Source organism: Condylostylus longicornis, unplaced genomic scaffold, assembly GCF_029603195.1.
Source record: "Condylostylus longicornis isolate FDR11 unplaced genomic scaffold, ASM2960319v2 ptg000044l, whole genome shotgun sequence".
Taxonomy (NCBI): Eukaryota; Metazoa; Arthropoda; class Insecta; order Diptera; family Dolichopodidae; genus Condylostylus; species Condylostylus longicornis.
In genome coordinates this window covers 1300078-1320666 of record NW_026578013.1, presented here as the reverse complement: position 1 = coordinate 1320666, position 20589 = coordinate 1300078, and the positions used below count along the sequence as shown (strand labels likewise).

The 20589-nt window shown below is 23.5% G+C and overlaps 1 protein-coding gene across 2 annotated transcripts in view; it reads right to left on the bottom strand.

Annotated features, from left to right (window-relative positions):
* Positions 1–18073, bottom strand: part of LOC129610291 (thyrotropin-releasing hormone receptor) — a 109433-nt gene extending 91360 nt beyond the window's left edge. The window contains exon 1 of one of the 2 annotated variants that reach the window (XM_055522821.1): positions 18003–18073. The gene's annotated coding sequence lies outside the window, so the exon portion shown is untranslated. Of the gene's footprint in view, positions 1–17798; positions 17902–18002 lie in introns of those variants that run through there. The other variant, XM_055522823.1, reaches the window with a different exon arrangement.
* Between the last annotated feature and the right edge of the window lie 2516 nt (positions 18074–20589).

The window sequence follows — 20589 nt, the reverse complement described above, 5'->3', positions numbered from 1 at the left end:
TTAATTTCCAAAAAAAAAAACCATAAAATAAATTAAACCCAAAACTTTTATTTCATATTTCATATTTTATACAGCATAAACTTGTCTAAAATATAGAATTATAACATTAAGGACTCCACGAAATAAACAACCAGTGTCCTGTCTCTAAACAATCTTTCTACTTCCCCTGATTTTTCGCAGATTTTCGTTTAAAACAAAAACAATAAAAGGCAATAAAAATATTTTTTTAGAGAAGCCATTAAACCAAAATACGACCCCATTAACCCAAATTTTCTGGCGAAATCAACATTATATTTTAACTTTTCACAATACAACAATATAAACTATAATATTATTATTAATATTAAGGAAACATACATATGTTTATGTACCAATTTATAGTTTATTATCCTTTAAAAGTTAAAATCTCCTGTGTACAAAATTCCTAATACTCGTATAATATCATCGATCGCACATCTTCACAAATAGCACACACACAAAAAAAAATTGTAAAATAAAATTATATCTAAAAATCCTTTTAAAATAAAATTCAACCAAAATCAAAACAACAACTAAATTAAATTATTTTTATTACTATGTTTTCGTGGAAAAAAACAGGATATTTTTATTATCTTTCACATTCATAACCCTATAGTTGTAAAATGTAAACAGTAGATGTTTGGTTTCTCTGATTGTTATGCCAATTTGTTTTGTTTTGTAACCCCATTTATAAACATATATACAGCCACATCTAAAATAATTTGTTATATACACTATTATAATATTTTGAAAAAAGAAATTTAGCTACTAAATAAGTTCGGAATAAACCAATGGGTTTTAGAGTAGTACCTTTCACTTGAACAAATAAGTGAAAATAAATTTTTTTGTTTTAAATCTGCTAGCTATTTGAATTGCATACTTTAATTAATTCACCAAAAAATATTAAATTGCATACATTTAGGATATTTTTTAATTTTGTAGAAATGTAGGAAAACATTTTTACATTTGGAAACATAAGACACCAAAAATTCAAATTTTACTAATTTGGAGAGGTTTTAACTCGGAAGATAGAAAGAAATGGGATTTCTTCAAACAGAATAAGCTATTTATTATAGTGTCTAAAATTTGTTAAAAAATTTTAAACTCTAAAAAAGTTTTAGACAAAATTTGAAATTCAAGCGTACTTTGTAATTAACTGCTCAATAGTTTAGTGCGTATGGAACCGATACTTTAAGTAACCTATAATTTTAAAAATACGGGGGGGATAGGTAATTATTTTCTGTTAGAGATATAAGTTTGCAGTAAAGATCTGCTATCATAAAATGAGTAGAAGTTTTATAAGCACGCACACGGACGGATGGGCTGACGAACAAAGTGATACCAATAAATGCTTTTACCCAATTTTTTTGGAAAATTTCTAATAAAAATTACATACAAATAGTGCTTTACTATAAATTTTACTCATAAATATATGAAATATGTGCTTGAGAAAATATTAAATTTTCTAATATATTTGAAATAACACATTTAAAATTTTATGTACAATTTGTATACAACTTGTGTGCATGCAATTATTTCAATAATGATTGTAAATTTATAGTTTACAAAATATAGGAGGAAAATTATGTTTTTTATGCATTCAATGTCTACTATAATACACAATATTATAATTATATATATATATATTCCATACTCTATGGAATACCCACTTAATTTAATTTCTGTTAAACATGTAATGAGTGAAAAATATGTAATTTTATTATTTTGTAAACCATCATAATTATTTTAGTAAAATGTTCTATGTGTGCCACAAGAACGTTTATAAAAAATAATTTTCTTTTTTTTTTTCATAATAAATTTATTTTTAAAAAATTTTGTGGAGCAGCTGCTGTTTGAAAAAAATACCACACTATATTCACCGGAATTTATACATCAGAAAACCATTTTTTTTTTCATATTTCCTAATTAATTGGTTTTATATGAGAATGCTAATTAAAATTTACAAGAAAATGAACTCACCTACTATCCGTATACACACACGTACTTGAGTTTTTCTTTTATTCAATAACTAATTTAAATAAAAGTGGGATGAAAATGTTAAACCTTTTATAAATATTTTTGACATATTTAATTAATTTTTTTTTAAAAACAATCAATTTCAGATTCATGATAAATACGCAGTATAAAATTACCAACTCAAATTCAAAGATTTTGTGAAGCTATCGAGGATTTTCGAAGGGAATATTTTTATTTGCTTATGGTACAGCAAGTTCATATTGCATTTCCACTTACAACTGCAAATACATAATAATGAGAGAAATTGTCTTAGAGAGCAAATTTAAAAGAGTTTTTAAAAATTAAGACCCTATAGTTGAATAAAACAAAGTTATTGAAAATTTTTATGTTATAGACACCCGGAATAGAGTGACTTTATTCTATTATGTGTCGAATGAATGTTCTATATATTCAATTTAACAAAATATTGGTTCATTTAAAAGAATGGAAAAAATTACAAGTCTCAAAACTTTTATTAAAAGAATAAATTTACAAAAGAACAATTTTTTAGTTTAGTAGCAAAATTCACTATGTTTTGAACAACGGTCAAATTTCAAAAAATCTCCAAGTTGTACCTTATTCTTCAACAGATGAACATCCTAAATACGAAAAGAAATCCTTATGTGGCTCGCACATAACCGATGAAGATCTATAGAAAATAAAACCGCTTCTTTGTTAAAATCGCCTTTTTGCATACTTCTGTCAAATATCAAGAAAACCGATAAAAATTGTAAGTGATGATTTTTAGTAAACTTTTTTTATCATATTTTTATTCTACTAGGTACTTTATTTTTAGGAACGCGATTTTGAGTCAAAAAAATTTTTGGTGCAATTGGGAAATATCAAATTTCTGGACAATTTAAAAACAGATTAGAAAACACGTTCGACATATACAAAGGTTTGCAAACAGGAAGGAATATTGAAATTGAAACACACGAGAGCACAGACTCTCAGATATGTAAGGAGCGTGAAAAGAATGACATTTCGTTAAAAATACGCTGCCTTTATTCTTTTCACATATTACACAAATAAATTAATTCCCGTTGATAGTTCAACATACCCAATTTGGTATGTAAACAATACCTGCCCTACAATAAGCAACGTATCTGATTAAAGATATTACAGCAACATTGTATAATCTTTCAATAACATAACGAAAGTACTTCATCAATCATCGAGTAAATTAACATTGAATTAAATTATAACATAGTTCATATAAAAATATTTTTAAAATTAGTAGCACACATAACATGTACATACATATACAAAATATGAATTTAATTATATAAGTAGTATTTGAAAATTTAATCAACTATAAAATTTTTAATTAATTATCGAGTTAACATGCTTAAATAATCCTTAAGTTTCAATTCTCAAATTACTAATAAATTTTTTATAGAACTATATTTATGTAACTAATGTAAAATTAATTTCAATTTTATACAGTTAAGATTACAGTTAACTAGGTTTAATATTAAAAAATTTAACATTTTTCTATGATAACTCTTAAAAATTTTTGAAGCTAAATATTTTTAATTCAATTATAAATTGAAAATTTTAATTTTCTATAAATTGCAATGTTAAACAGAAGATATGATTATTTGATTAGCTTAATTAATTCCTCTGAATGCCATGGGAGTAATTTTTTTTTTACTTTAAAATTTAATTTTGAGAACACTAATTCGATAATTATCTTTAAAAAATTTCCCAAAAATCTTGAAAAATAATTAGTATTCATTTCCTGCTGCCAATTTGTTAAACTTAAATTAATAATTGACTCTGGTAAGAAAGTATTTAATATCGGATAAAACAAAATATTTGTGTAACACTCCTTGTCTTCATCTATATTCATCTTAGTACACTTGCGTTGGTGATCGAATAATTTTTAGATCGAACAATTTTTTTTCATCATCTTTACTTTTTAGGTTCCAACGGCTCACATTGTTTTTCTAAAAATTATATTTCTTCGAAACTATAGAGGACATTTTCTATAAAAACAAAAAACAATAACAGTAAACCGATTGATATTTCAAAATAGTACCATTATAATTAATGACTTAAATTGTAGTCTAATGAAACCATTATAGGAAGCCACTCCCTTTAATTCTTCGTTTCCCTCCTGAAAGTATGCTATCACAATATTATGAGAAAGTATTATTTTATATAAATCTTTATCAATTATTGTTTCTATCAAACAATGAAATATAATTAGTTTTTAACACTTTTTCAAACAAAAATTTTGGAAAACAGTGCTCATTAGTTTCACTAAGTTAGTCCATCCGCGGACCCGTTTTGAAAACTACTCTACCCTTGCAGATAGAAAGGTAAAATTCATGTCTAAAATCATATCTATATAGATGTTTACTAGAAACGTATTTCTGTAGAAGAAAATTTTTTTCCACATCCACTCCCTCTCAATTTATTGCCTCTTGAAATTTGTAAAATTTGAATTTTAGGCACCCTTATATTATTTCCGAAACTACGAGGTTTTCCAAATTTCTATAAATGTAAAAAACTAATGGTAAATACCTTATATTTATATTATTATAAATATAATAATTTCCCTTAACTCATACAATTAAATCCATAAATTTGAGCTTTATGTTGTTAAGGCCTTTTTCAATATTTTTTTCCTCATCCTAAATGTATGCAATTTTTGAAATATTTTGTTATATAAATGACAGTAATTTAAATAATGTAACCGACTATTGTTAAAAGCATTATTATCACTTGTTGTAGGGAATTTTACAAACCATTGGAAGGAATTACTGCCACTTATCCCCTATTCGCAGAATTTAGCCTTTATAAGACAAAAAAATTCATTTTATATTAAGCATATGTCTAGTCGGAGCTAATTTAGTTCTTTTCCTATTTTAAATTGTGTGCAGTAAGTAATAATTTCCCTCTGTGTAAGTTTAAAATTAATTTAATATAGATTTTATGAGTTTTATATCCTTTATTTTTTTTTTCATGGAATTTAGTCCTTTTTTGTAATAGACAAATCAAAAGCATGAATATTCAAAAATTGTATATGAAAAACTTTTTTTTTTTTAAAGTTTTAATAAAAAACTTTCTAACCGTAATTAAACTTGAACAGAAAATATCTTGCAGTCTAAGAAATCATAATTACTAAAAAAAAAACAAAAAAAAAATAATTTGAACTTTAATTCATTTTTTTTGTGTTTGTTTTTTCTTTTGCTCTCTAATTTACTAAAAATACAATAAACTAAATGATTTGAATTTTCTAAAACTTTTTTAGAAAATGCTAAAAAAAACTTTTGTTCATAAAGATTCACTAAAAAATAAATTCCGTGCACTTTTTATATACTTTCTTTGCGTATATTGTTTAGTTTCTGTTAATGAGAAGAAGGAAAAATTCATGGCGACCAACAACGTTAAAACAAATAGATTTTTTTATTATAAACAAAATTATTATTAAACTTTTAACGTGGGTCATAATTAAAAACAAAAAAAAATATAGAAAAACTTATAGATTTTATGAAATTCCAAATTATATAGTGAAATATTTCAAATACAAAAGATTACCTACATACTTGCGAAAATTTCGGAAAGTTCATCAACATTAAAATATTGTCTAGCCAAAGAAAAACAAATACTAATTTTGCTATTTTAAGGAACAAAATAATTGTAAAAAATTTCCATATTTAAAATTGGAATTTTTTTTCATTTTCTTCTTTTGGAAATATTTCCACTTTAAAAAAGAGTCATCAACTTTGTAATATGCAATTAAATTACAAAATTACAGCTAATAACTCAAAAATTTATTATTTAAAAAAAATCTTTTTTTGAAATTTTTAATAATATAAGATTAAAGAATTTTACAAAAATATTTTAAAATATTGAAGAAGGTATTTACCCAGACAACATTATCCTTAAGCGCAATATGAAAAAAAAAAAACAAGAAAAAAAATATATTATGGGTAATTTGTAAAGTTTTATCTCATATAATATATATATATATATATGTATAAAATTAATATAGTTTCGATGATATCCTGAAGGATTTAAGTAAAAACTGAAAATCTTCTTAAGATTTGCTACTTAAAGTACGAAAAAGGAAAAAATAGCAACAAAAAATTTTGGCACTCGATTTTAGATACTTTAAATGAATGGCCTCATTTTATTATGTGATAAAATTTTTTTTTTCTTTTCCTTTTCGAAATAAGGGTATTGATTTCAAAGTAATGTATACAGAAAAGAAAATTGTAATTTTAATGTTTTCTATAAATACAATATTATTATAAGTCTACACATATCCTATATATTTTGATTTATTTCTTAATATTAAAATGAATCAAAATTTATTTGAAATTCATTCAGATTTTTTTTATATTATGAATTTTATATTATGAATTAATTTGACTCTTTAAATAATAGTGCTGCAACAAAATTTCATTAATATGAAAATTTTGAAAAAAAAATTACTTCTTTATTAAAATCCAGTAATACGTTTTTTGAATCATAACTATAATGTCTATGTGACATTAACAGTATTCTAACTAAATTTTAATTTTACTTTACTGCAATAGCCACAACTATACAACAACTACAACACATGAATCAATTCTAATACAAATCTGTCACATTCATGATTATCCAATTAACTTAATAACAAAAATAATACTAGTTAATACCAGGTACATTATGTGAAATCATGAAAGATTATGTGCGAGTATTGAGTAAAGAGTATTCTTGATCTACGAGGAACCAGTTACTTCAAATCCTCGAAGTAACGAGTATTAAAATAACAAGTAGATGGTATTCGCACATCACTACTCGAATATCTTAAAATGTTAATCTTATACAGTATATATTGTCTTCAAAGCTTGGAAAAAATGTTTGTATTTCGAATATACACAATGTATATGAGCTTTACTTGTTCGCTTCAAAAGTTTATAAGAATATTTCTGTTAATCAAAGAAACTGCTACTCAAAATCGTTTTCTCTGAAACCTTATTATATTTTATGAACTATTCACTTATTCATTTACATTCAGAATACTATAAGTATATACTTCACATAATTTTATGAGAGCGAAAGTTTCACATTTAAAATATGCCTTTCTCTAAAAGACGAACAATCTGAATGCAAATAAAACTGAGAGAATAAGAAGAGTAAACTTTTTCTTATTAACATCTAGCTTCAATTTTGTTGTTCCGGGAAATTTCAAGGGATATAATCAAGCCTTAGACAACTTCTATATAAAATTAATTTAAATATATTTAATAAAATGTAGTAAAATTACATTTAATAGAAGTAAAAATTTAATTTGAATTCTGAAACTTGCAAATCTACTTCGATTTACGGTACTTAAAAAAAAATATTTTTTACTGTTCCTGTTACGAACATAAAAACTCTTCTGTCAAAATTTAGAACCATTCGATTCATTTCTATTCAAAAATTTTTTTCTTCTTCAATTATTAATGAATAAATATGAAACTAATACATATTTAAAGAATAGTCTAGACAATTTAGACTATTGAGTAACAAGTCGAATAAAGCTAAAATGAGTGTCATATAATTATTAATAGAGAATTTCTTTTTAAAAAATCTTATCTGATTTTGAAAATAATTTCTTATTTTTTTTTTTTTTTGGAAATTGATTGAGAAATTCTAATAAAATAAACAAGAAACAATTAAATATGTAATTTAATCCATTCGATTTTCATGCTAAGAAAAACAACAAATCAAAGCAATACACACACATTTACACACACAACCAAATTATCGAATTATATTCAAATTGAAAATTCTCTTATATTCTTGTAAATTGACTTTTTTTTTCTTAAGAATAATTTCTTTTTAAAAATTTAAAGTGAATCGCATTCCTTTGATAAATTAAGATTATCATATGATAAATTATTGAAATGATTGAAATGATTGAAATGATTAAGATAATAAAATCAATTTAATGATAATGATTATAATCAAGATTTAAAATACTTTCCTTTTAATACACTTATGTACGTATGTATGAATGTACTTCTATAACAATATAAATTTTTAATCCTCTGAGACCCAAGAAGATTTCAAATTGCATCGTAAATTTTTATCGTAAGAAATTAGGGAAATCTTTTAATGGATATTATTGTATATACATTAATGTTGATGCACTAGCCAGAATAATAATGAACTAAGTAAAAATAATCGATTTTCAGAGGCCTTCGTTTTCACAGCACTTTATTTACGAGAATTTTAGAGAAAATTATTTATATTATGTTACTTGAAATCATTTATACATTTTAATTACATTTTTGAAAATTGTGAAAAATGTTAAATTTTCCTGAATTTAATATAAATCTCATTAGTAATGTACAGTTACCTATTGATTAATATCCCTTCATATACGATAATTCTGCTTATTAATTGACGTCATACAAGGCGAAAAAAAAGGTTTGTACCTTTAATAAAAAAAAAATATGTTCCATGAACAAAATAACATATTAAACGTTAATTGGACTTAGTTTTAGCCGGATAATGGTACCCCGATTGTGAGGAAAATGATTAAAAGATAAGATTTACATATATACAAAAAAGGTAGAAGTTTCATTTTAATCCTCCTTATTATGACATTGTCCCTTTTTAGTCCAAAGAGGAGAATGAGATTGAACTCTGATCCCTGCCTAAAATGGGATAGTCTCTGCGGTGGAGAGTCTATCGTGCAATTGTGATACTGTGGCCCGCCTCGGTTTCTATGATACTTCGGCAATGAGGCCTTTGTGATTAAATTCAAAATTTCGACTGTTTGCGGATGTAATATTTACGATCAAGGTTCACTAAGGACCGGGGAGTAGCGCTCATATATAGATAGGCGCTCCTGAGAAAACAAACATCGAAAATCTTTCTTTTAAAAACAATTCAAAATATAAAAACACATTCATATATTATTAGTTATTACCAATAAGTTTCGAGTAAATTAAAAAGTAATAAAATGGAACTCGAAGGATAACAATATTGAAAATATTAAAATAAAATATTCAATACTAATTTTCCGGTTGGATTTATCTACAAAATGTGTTGTCAATTAAATTTTTATTAAATCTCAAGATGAACATTCTTGAGTTTTGGAAATAGATATTATTCCCTTGTGTGACAGTATGTATGATATTAAATACTCTTTGATGAAAAAAAAACGTCAAGTTTTGTATAATAATTACCTATACCTAAATTAAAAAATCAAGGCTATGTTATGTATGCACATTGAGAATTGAATCATGAGTTTTTATTACACACTTATATGATTTTACCATACATTATAATATAACACAAAATTACCTCACATAAAATTGTTTACATATATTGAATATTAACTTGATCTAATATAATATGTTCCTGCGGCAAAAGATAAACTTAAGTTAATACATAATTTTACAATACATATGATAAAAACGAGTAATAGAAGAGAATAATTAGGTAAATCCATTTTGTGCATCGTAATAAAATAAAAATTTTGTATACAACAATTATTACATTTTAAATTGGATTTAAGCGAAAAATATAAATTCCTTATTATAAATGCTATACATACGACAACTCCACATATTAACACTTTTATATTAAAGACTTGATTCCAATTTCCAAGGATAAAATCCTACTTTGTTTCTTAAATTCTAATTCTTTTGCTGTTAATTTCCTTTAAACTTTTTCTTATAATGGAAATGCTAATTCACAATAATCCAACCAGTATTTCAACTTTTAATGTATTTGAAATATAAAAAGCAATTCAAAATCTCACACGATTCTTGTTTTTCCCATGAATTATTCAATAATTCTAAATAGAATTGTATGTCACTGAAAATTAAATTTAAATTGTGATTTTGTAATAACTTGGATATAGATTTAAAAAAAAGTTCTTTATATGAAGAAAAGTAATTTTAAAATTCGTAATGTTTATAAATTGTATTGATAATATTAACAAACTTTTTTTACTGTGATCTAGATTCGTTTAACAAGTATTTCAAATAAAAGTTTTCTCAAGCAATGCTCTTATTAAATTTAACTCTTTTTTACAGATTCGTGTAACATGCAATGTTTTTTAACAAAAAAAAATATTAACAGAATCCTTAGTTCTTTAATAATTTAATGAAATAAATTGGAAGCAACGAAATATTCGATTTTGAGAAATTGCAGTTTTTGGGGGAGAGCAAATAAATTGAGAAGTTTTCCTGTTAGTAAATAGAAAAAGAACCAATATGTTTCTGAGCAAAGCAATATAATAAAAAAAATTATATACTCGTATAAACTTTGTGCCCATTTTTTTTTTCCGTCATATCTAAAAGTAAGAGCATATGTAAACGGGAAATAGCCCCAACCAACAGAAATCAACAGAAATAAAAAATAAATGTAAATAACCTTAAGCATTCAATCAAAAACGAAAAACTACGTCAGAATAATTACCGGTCTAGTCAACTCATTGACTTTAGAAAACTTAGGCATGATTTTTATTGCGTCATGGCTCAGACTTATATTTGTTACACATTCGACAAATGTAAAACTGAAACTTTTAAGTGAAAATAATATTATTCTTTGTGGAATAAACTTTTTTGGTATTAAAAACAGGTTTAAAGACTACTTGATCAAAAACGTACTATTTTCAATTATTCTAAAAAATTTCTAAATTTTCTCATTCAATTAAATTGATCTATTAAAATTAGTAGATAACTAAGAAAAATACCAGCTAAAATCATTGCCATGGTTCGTTAAAGAGTTATGATTTTCATGTGAAAAATCATTAACTCAACAACCACATGCTCATATCCAACATACACGAGTATATATTTAACCAATATATCAAAAGATTTTAACACGAACATTAGTAATTTGTGTTTGAAATCCTAAAATAGGAAATATCTTTCAATAGTTCAGCATACAAATTAAAATAAATATCACGTACTATACTGTGTCCATTTCTAAATGAAAACTTATGCATATATTAAAAGTTTTCAATGAAATCAAAAACACTTAAGAAAAAACGTAACGCGTGGACAAGTATAATTATTTTAAAATGAGATTTTCTAATAAACTTTTCATGAAAATTCTTCTTCCATCTAAAAAGAATTTTTAAAGTACGAGCATAAAAAACCTCCTATATTTGGAATTACTTTGTAAAAATACCATTTGAGTTTCTGTATCAATTGAATTGATTTATTACAAAATTATATGTGGCATTTTTGAAATAAAAATTCTATTTAAAATTTAAAGTTTATAAATCAAATTTTTTCAAAATTCTTGAAATTCTTAAATAACATTTAAGTAAAATTTGAAGCTCTTCAGTGATATGTAAAATTGAAAGTGCTAAACTTAATATGTAAAGCGGTGAGGTTAAAATTTTTTCTTTTTTGTTTGTTATTTTGTAAGGCTAAAGAATAGGACCTGTTCGGTATGGAAATTGTTTTGAACAGGGGTTTCTAAGCATTCTGAAACTGCTATCCAACTACATTGGCGATATCTCCATCTTTATAATTAGAACGGGAATATTATAGAAATGGCTGCAGTAGCCCGTAGGGATCCTCCTACCCTACTCTGTTCCCTTGAAAATGGTAAGAATTTTGGGCTTCTAGAATATTATAATCGGCATTTCCCTGATATTTTTATTCAATTATGAAAAAACTACACTAAACTTTAATATATTTAAAGGAACAAAAACTAATTTAATTTTTTTAATAAATAATGATGTTTGTTTTCAAGAAAGGTCATCCGAAGGTCTTCGAAAATTAAAACATTTCAATATACAATTAAAATAAATGTCATATTTTTAGAAGATATTTCATACAGCCGCAAAATCCAGCAAAATGGTTATTAATTCATTGCGATATGAAACATAAGATATAAAAACAAAAATTTCTGAAAAGAAATATTTTCTCTACAATTTGTAATACTCAAATATGATATTCTATAAGGAATTGTAACGTGTTAAACGCTAAATGTTTGGGGCAAATAGAAAAATTTACTTTCAACCCGCGTATTTCATTTTGCGCATATAAATTAAAATTGCGGTTTATCCTTAATAAATAATGCATCACATATTATACGCTCTTAATTCTTCATCTTAATTCTTCATTTTCTGAAATAAATCCCACGTGTAATGGTTTGCAAAATAGCACTTTTCTCCTCACCAAGTGAAAACCAATTTTTACTGGCTACTAAAATTTTTTTGTCATTAACATGCGAAAATATATCAAAATATTGCATGCTTTTAGGATGAGATAAATAATTATAGTTTTTGGTGGCGCAGCTTTTATTAACATTTAACTTTTTTATTTTTGCAGAAATTTCAATTATCTTGCGATATCTAAAGAGTCAAAAATTCAAATTTTACTCTTTCGAGAGGCGATAATCGAAATTTGAATCCACTATAGTAGAAGCCAGTCTCCACTTTTCTATGTTTGTAATAAATAACAAAAAATGACATTTTTAGAACTTTAAGAGACCAACTCTTTATGAGGGCGAAAGATAGACACTTCTAAAATTTGTTTTAGTAAAATAATTGATTTGCACATCAAATTTTTAATTCCTATCGTAAAGTATGAAAAATTTTTGTAAACAGACACACAGACAGAAGGATCAACTTAAACTAATTTTTTTAAAAACATTTATTTTGGAAAAACGCTAATAAAATTAAATGATGAAACTTTAACACTAAAAAAATTTTTTCATTAAATTTATAAATCAAAAGAGTTTTTACGTAAACTTCGATAAAAATTTATTACCCACATTTTACATTGAATTTTAATTTGAAAAAAAGAAAACTCAATAAAATTTTATAAACATTTTTTTTCATAAATTTAATTTTATTAAATATACGAGAAAAGATAGAGTTAATCGTCGAAACTCAATGGTGACTTGGGCAAATATTTTCTGAAAGCTACACATATATGTATATGACATCTTGCAAAAGGATTAGATATTTTTGAAAATGCAGTTTTGCGTTTGTATTTCTAACTTTGAACTTATTTAACTCTAGCAGCAGAAAAGAACGACTTCAAAACACGACTTCAGTGTTGCTACTTGTAAAAAAGCATAAATTTTTGCGGTTATCGTTGCGTATTCGGCATAAATTTTTTTATATGTTAATTTGTAGTTGTAGCTTAAAAATATATTGCCAGAAAATTGCGGAATTTTCAAAAATGCATTTTCGGCAGTTCGCACAGTTTTTCTATTATTCGATAAAGTTTTGGCAGTTTATCGAATATACCGCAAATTAAGTACTAGAATCGAACTGAATTATCAAAAATACACATTCACACATTTTAATAAAGTAATTTTTATGTTACTAAACATGTTTATGAGAAATTTGAGTCTTTATCATCCGTTAAGTACGTAAATTCGTTATACATATGAGAAAATACATTTTGAATTTCTACATTGTAGCTTTTTCCTGAATTAATTGAAAAACGATAAAATTTTACATATATATTGTTTCACCAAATTCAAAACACTACTGTTAATGTATAAATTAATAATAAATTGTTGAGTCCAAGTAATTGCCTTAAACTATTCATCAAAAGCTCGTTAACATGCATTTTTGTTTTACAGAATGAGAGGCGAAAAGCTAAATCGATTTAGAATTCGACATTGAGCAAAACTATGTATGTATTTCTTAAATCTTATTTCTTTGCATTGTACAAACGGTATGATAAATTTATAATACGTTTCAGATATTCCTTCATATATATGAGTGTAAAAATGGAAATTGTATCCTTGTTATCCGCTGTTGCAAAGTACATAAAAAATTTTTTTTTTTGTTTTGTTTTATATTTCATTAAACGTTCAATATTTACTTTGAATGACGACATCAAATATTTTATGATGCACAAGTTTGTTTCTGCAAATATTATATTTCAAGTACAAATTACTTTAAAAGTAATTTCAAGAATTCTTAAAAATAAAGTCAAAGATGAATTACAAAATATTTCCACTAAAATTCTGTTTTTTTTTTGTTTTTCATGAATTTCAATATTGTCTTTAATTGCATTTATTTAATAATAATTTTAAAAAATCAATTTAACTTTAAAATTAATGAATTTATAAAACAATAAAAAAAAAACATACACTTGATTTATTTTAATCAAAAATAATTTTGTAATTCTTAATTTTAAAATTAATTTAAAATTTAACCTTGAAATTATTTGTAAATTTCAATTGAATTTGAATTTTATTTTATAATAAAGCATAAACGTGACTCAAACTCTCTTCGAGACATGATTAAGGTGAAATTCTAATTTTTTTTTTAACATAAAATGTAAATTTATATTATTATGTCTATGTGCCATAAATTTATCAGTATACCGCACGTATGCACACGCATTAAACGGGTATGTCAAGGAATCCTGTACATTGTAAATTATGATTCTTTAGAGATTTGAGAAAAATAAGAACATTAATCTGTTAAATATTATTTCAAATGAAATTTAGTAAAAATGTATGAATTCAAAATAATTTGGATTTTCATCAATAACATTTTCATTAAATTCTTAGAATTCTTGGGCTGGTAACGAAAAAAAATAATACATTATAGGTGTTAAAACAATAGGTAAATTTATTCGTGGGATAATATTGTTATAAAAGTAAAGAGAAAAATTTTTTCATCTTGAATGTAGAATTTAATAGTATTGAAGAGTATTAGGAGTTTATTCTTAATAACAAATGCAATAAATCATTAAGAATTAAGTGAATGAGATTTTAATAAAAAATAATATAGGCAAAATATTTAAATTGAAAATATTGTGAGTATTGCGACTTTACAAAAAAAATGCAATAATATATTTTAATTCTTTTAAGCGTGAACAGCGGAAACCACAAACCAAAATCACCGTTTTGAGTGCTGAATTTTATATGAATATTATGAAGAAAATGGTAAAGAGAACAGAAAATATTAAAGAAAATTTAAGAGGTTACAATATTTAACCTTATACAACTCTGTTTGTTTGCAAAGTAAATAAAATTTCCAACAACCAGTATCATTGAATAGAGGAGGGTAACTAAGTCAAGTATACTTGTTTTTATTAACAGCCGTATTTCTCTTTGAGTCAGTCTTATAACTATGTGATATTTGAGTATCCAATTAGCATGAAAATGAGCATAACCATATATAGGGGCGAATAATTATCTATGAAATTGATTGATGGAATTTCTTGAATTTGCTACCGAAACTAAATGATAATTTTTTCAGGAAATTCGGATCGCACAAAATGGAATTCTACGAAGAACTAATTTTATATTTTTCTAGGAATGTTATTTAAAACGCTTACTATTATCCTTAAAGAATTGTAGAAAAGTGTTTAAAACTCATTTTTATAATCTTCTGTATCATTTTTGCTAATGATTATGTGCTGATCATATCAGATTTTTTTTTTTCAATTTTTCAGTCCTAATACTTAAAGCTATGAATGGAAATACATAAAAAGTTTTTATATTAAAGGACTTTGTATAAGATTTTTATTATAAAACAAAGTGTATGAAAATTAATATGTGAAAAAAAATTATTTAGAAAATAACTATTATGCAAATAACTGGTATAAATTTCATAAAAGAATGTTATACAAAAATTTTTGCTTTTATAAGAAGAATAATGGAATCCTTGCTTTTAATAGAGATTTTTAAACAATATTGAAAATAATTAATGCTCTACTTAAATGCAGCTGAAAAGAAAATTATAATTTTATATAAATCAAGGTTGAAAATGTAATTAACTTCTAATTAAAATGTAACATTATAAAACATTATATTGAATAAGATTATTTGGCTTGATTATTAATACCATTGGGCATTTAATAAAAATATTCAAGAATTAAAAAATATTTAATTTCGTACAACTAATTGAAATCTTGGAATATAATATGTAGCAAGGCATTTGTTTAATTAACAATATCAAATTATTTGTAATTTTAAGAAGTTCGAAATTGCAATTACTATTATATACACATACATTCCAATTTCATAATTTTAGATGGTTTTAATCTGGAACCATTACATACTTTAGTCTCACACAATGTTGCTAGTGTCACAAAAATTAAGCGAATAGTCTGATATTTTTTTGTTCAAAAATAAACAATTTTTAAAATTTAGTAAACTTAACCCTATTTAGATTTAAGAATAATCCAGACATATTTGATTTATTCGCTTAAATACCAACATACTGTAATAAAAATATTCAAATTCTTAAAAATCAATTAATGAATCCTTATAATTTATCTTTTCATTTTTAAGTTTTACAGAAAAAATATTGATAAAAAGATCTTCTGCAAGCAGATAAGAAAACTTAAATTATATTGACGCCACAATATGATAAACCGCAAATTTTAATTTGCGTTTCCTATTTATGCTTAAAACGAACTTGTAATGATTAAAAACAGTTCACATTAGGTCATTGGTTTGTGGCAAATTTAAAAAAAAAAAAACGATTTGCTCTACGTTTCTAATATTTTTTTATATTTTCCCATACAATTCATCTAACCAATATTGCCCATACATACTCTGCAATAAAATTATGCTCTGTTACATAAATTCATTTTTTTAAATTTTATTTTCATTTATTTTAATTGTAAATCCACAACCGAATAACCCATATTAACCCAGAGAAAATATTTTCATGTTAAATTAAAACAAACATTTGATATTTTTTACGCTCTATTAAATTGAGAAAACCTCAAACAGTGGCACAATGCCACAATAACTAAAAGAAATACTAACCATTATAAATAATTAAAATCAAAAATCACTATGCATGTGCAAAATTCTATGTTTGTTGTGTCATCATACATAAATCGAAGAAAAATTCAATTTTTTAAAAAACTTCCAAGAAAATATTTTTTAAGTACCTGCATACTACATTTCGGAACTATTAATTATACCAAAAAATATTTACACTATGTTTTATTAAAATTTTATAGTCAATAATAAATTTTTTCTTTAGGGACTAAAATATAAAAGAAATAAATATTATAAATTAGGTCGTTGTTCAACTTAATCATTAAATTTTGTTTGCAATCCCCTTTTTATACAATTTTAATATTAAATTAAAATAAACCTAATATTAATATTAAAGTGGTATATGAAGTGGTAAAATAATTCTACTATAAATTTTGTAAAAACCAAATATTTCGTAATAAATTTTATATTATTCCATTTCATTGCATGGTAAAATTATTTCATCTAAAGAATCAATATATTTTTAGAAATTACCAAGGTAAATATATGGTATATATTTGGTTTTTTGCTTTTCTTAATCATTAATGAATTATTTTAGAGATATTAGATAAGAGGAAAATATTATCTTGTAAAAACAATTAGTTTTGGGCAGGAGCACATGAACAAATATTTTTGTTGCTTAAGCAACAACCTATTGAAACTTATCTTTTCCAATAAAATTTAAAATAGTTAATGATATTTGAAATGAATGTAGAACGCTGGTTTGCAATAAAATCTAAAATAATTTTTCCAATTATTCAAAACGGGAACTAAAATTTTGAATTTAGATAAAATTTTCTTGCAGATTAAAATAAAAATTTCTAAAACAATTAAAATATGATTTTCAAGGCAATTTTAAATTCTTACGCCGTGAATCTCATTCTTACATTGTGTTCATTTCAATTTTACTTCTTACACCTGTGCTATTTATTGTATGTTTAAAATCGAGCCGGTTTCGCAGTATATAAAATAATGTTTTAAAATGAATTTGTTTTTTATGACTACATTATAAAATTTGATCTACAAAACTTTAAATTAATTAATATAAATTTTACCAGAAATAATTGCATTTTATATTGGGTAATCCTTTTATTCTTTTAAAAAATTTTCCTATCAAATAATATTATGGCTTTGTTAATTAAATATTATATTATAAATTTTATGTTTATAAATGAAATTTTTTCTAATTTTTTAATAATTTCAATTTTTTTAACAGAAAACTATTTTAATTTTAATATTTTATTACACAGTTATATTACCGTGGTTAACACTAAACTCCTTGTTGTAAATTTTAAAATCAAATTTATTCAAACAATGCGGATTTTTTAAAAACACATTTAATTATTTTTCAATTAAAATTATTTTTTTCCAATAATATTTACAAGAATCTTTGAAATCTTTAATATTAATTTTTTTTTAATATAATCAATAATTTGGGGAGTTTAAATTATATTTTAATTGTAATTGAGTATGTCAATTTTCAAGTCAAAAAATTAATGCTATGTATAATTACGATATTCGATTAAAATTTTAAAAATTTTAAAATATTAAAATATTTAAAAAAATCATAAATTTTTTTTTTTAAGTATTTAAAAACTTTGTCTTTCTCTTCTTTTACGTTCAACTATCAAACAACTTAATTAGCAACGATTTTATTAAAAAAAAATAATTTATTATTATTTTTATGTATATTCCTTCTATTATCCTTCCAAATTAACTATCTATTTCTATTATCCTTTCAATAACTGCACTATTTTTTTTTTGTTTTTTACAAAATAAACCAAAAAAATAATTATTGTCCTTTCCTTAATATACGAATTTAAATTCAAATAGAAACCGTTTTTTCCCTTTAAATATCCTTATATAATGAAAAATTTTTATTTTTTTATCCTTGAATATTCGATATGAATCAATTGCCGCCAAATTAACAACTAAAAGAATTTAAACTATTGTAATGAATTATATAGAGGTAAGAATTAAAGAACAGAAATTGAATAAAAAGAAAAATCAAAAAAAAGAAAAATTTAAAAAATATTGTGCTTTTCATTTTTCCTAAAATATTATCCGATTCCTTTTATACTTTTACTTTTCAAAAATCAAAAAAAACAAAAACAACATAACAAATGCAGATTTTCAGTAGTAGATATTACAGCTATATGCATGTCGTTTAAAAAATATTGTGAATGTGTAAATCATGTGTACATAACCAGAAAAGATTACAAAAGCTTTTACCATTCACTCCAATTCATTCTTATACCATTATCATCCTTCTTTTACCAAAAAAAAAAAAAACACACAAAAAGTAATCGGAAAATTTATTTTGTTTTTATTTACATATTCTTTTATCGGTTTTTCTTCTTAACCCTTAACAAGCTGAATTAAAATAACCGAAATAGAAGAGAAAAATATTAAGAATTTTATATTCTCTAAAATTTTTTACTCTCTTAAATTATTGAATTTAATATTGGTTTTATTTGAAACGGGAATATAATTTTGAGTAAAACGGGAAACCGGTTTTTATAAAATACATTTCTAAATTAAAAAATTATAAAAGAGAAATATTTTAAAATTTACCGATTCAATTTTATTAAATATGCTTTCAATGAAATTTTCTCTTAAACTTGGCTTTATATCGAAAAAACTTTTATAATATAAAAAAAGCTGTTTTAAAGAAAAGCTCTCAATTTGTATTTAAGAGAAGAAGTAGCTTTATTTGTATTATGGAATCCGTTATTAATTCAAAGCTTGATATTTTAAGAGCTTCAGATTACAATTACTTTATTTTTATTATCCTTATTATTGTGAATAATTTTCCATTTATTTAAGACTTTGTTATCATTCAAGGATTATATATCTATACTTGAGAGAATCTAGTTTTTGAAATAGAAGAGAATTTTTAACGGAATGAAAATTATTTTAAAATTTTTGCATTTTCTTTATGTAAATTTAATTATAGTCATTACTATTTCTATATTCACATAGCTCCACATATAACATATGTATATACAAATACTATTACTAAGTTTATTTACATCAGATTATTGTCGCGTAATAGAGGCGAATTCTAAAATAGTGAAATTAAATATAAAAACAGTTGAAACAATTTATAATCCCCATTTTATAATTTTCCATTTCAAAATTGTCATGAAATTCTGAATTATTATTAGCCTCGAAAACAAGCAAAAATTCAAAACATTTTAATTCCTAAGAATAGAATGATTTTTTTCCCATTTATTATAGCTTTTTAGTACCTTCATTTAAGGATTCAGGAATAGCAGAAATTTGTTTTTTAGTTTTTTTTTTTTTTTTAAATTTAATTTATTCTCATTTTCCAGTCTACTATATTATTATTGTATTACAATATATGCATAATTTTACAAAATATAACATTTTTTTTTTTCGGGGATTGAGGGAATCTTACGATTAATAATATAAGAAAAAATTTTACATTACAATTTTACATTTATACACTAAAAATATAATTATATAGCTCTTATTTTATTTAATTTTTTTATTTTAAATTATTAAATATTAATTAATTTTAATAAAATTATAAAATAGTACCTTAAAGATAAAATTTTTTAATTTAGATATTGATGTTTCTCTGAACAGAAAAAATTAATTGTAGAAATGTTTAATTTTATTAGTTTTTGTTTAAATTTAGAAATCGGGCTCGTTTATAAACTACAAATTTCAACATATTATTAAAAAAAAAAATCTCAATAATAATTATTTAAAATACATTTCAATTAGATTTATGGAATAGCTTAATAAATTTAGCTTTTATTTTAAACAGTATTGATTACTATAATATGAAATTCAATGCCGAAATAAATTTCGGACTGT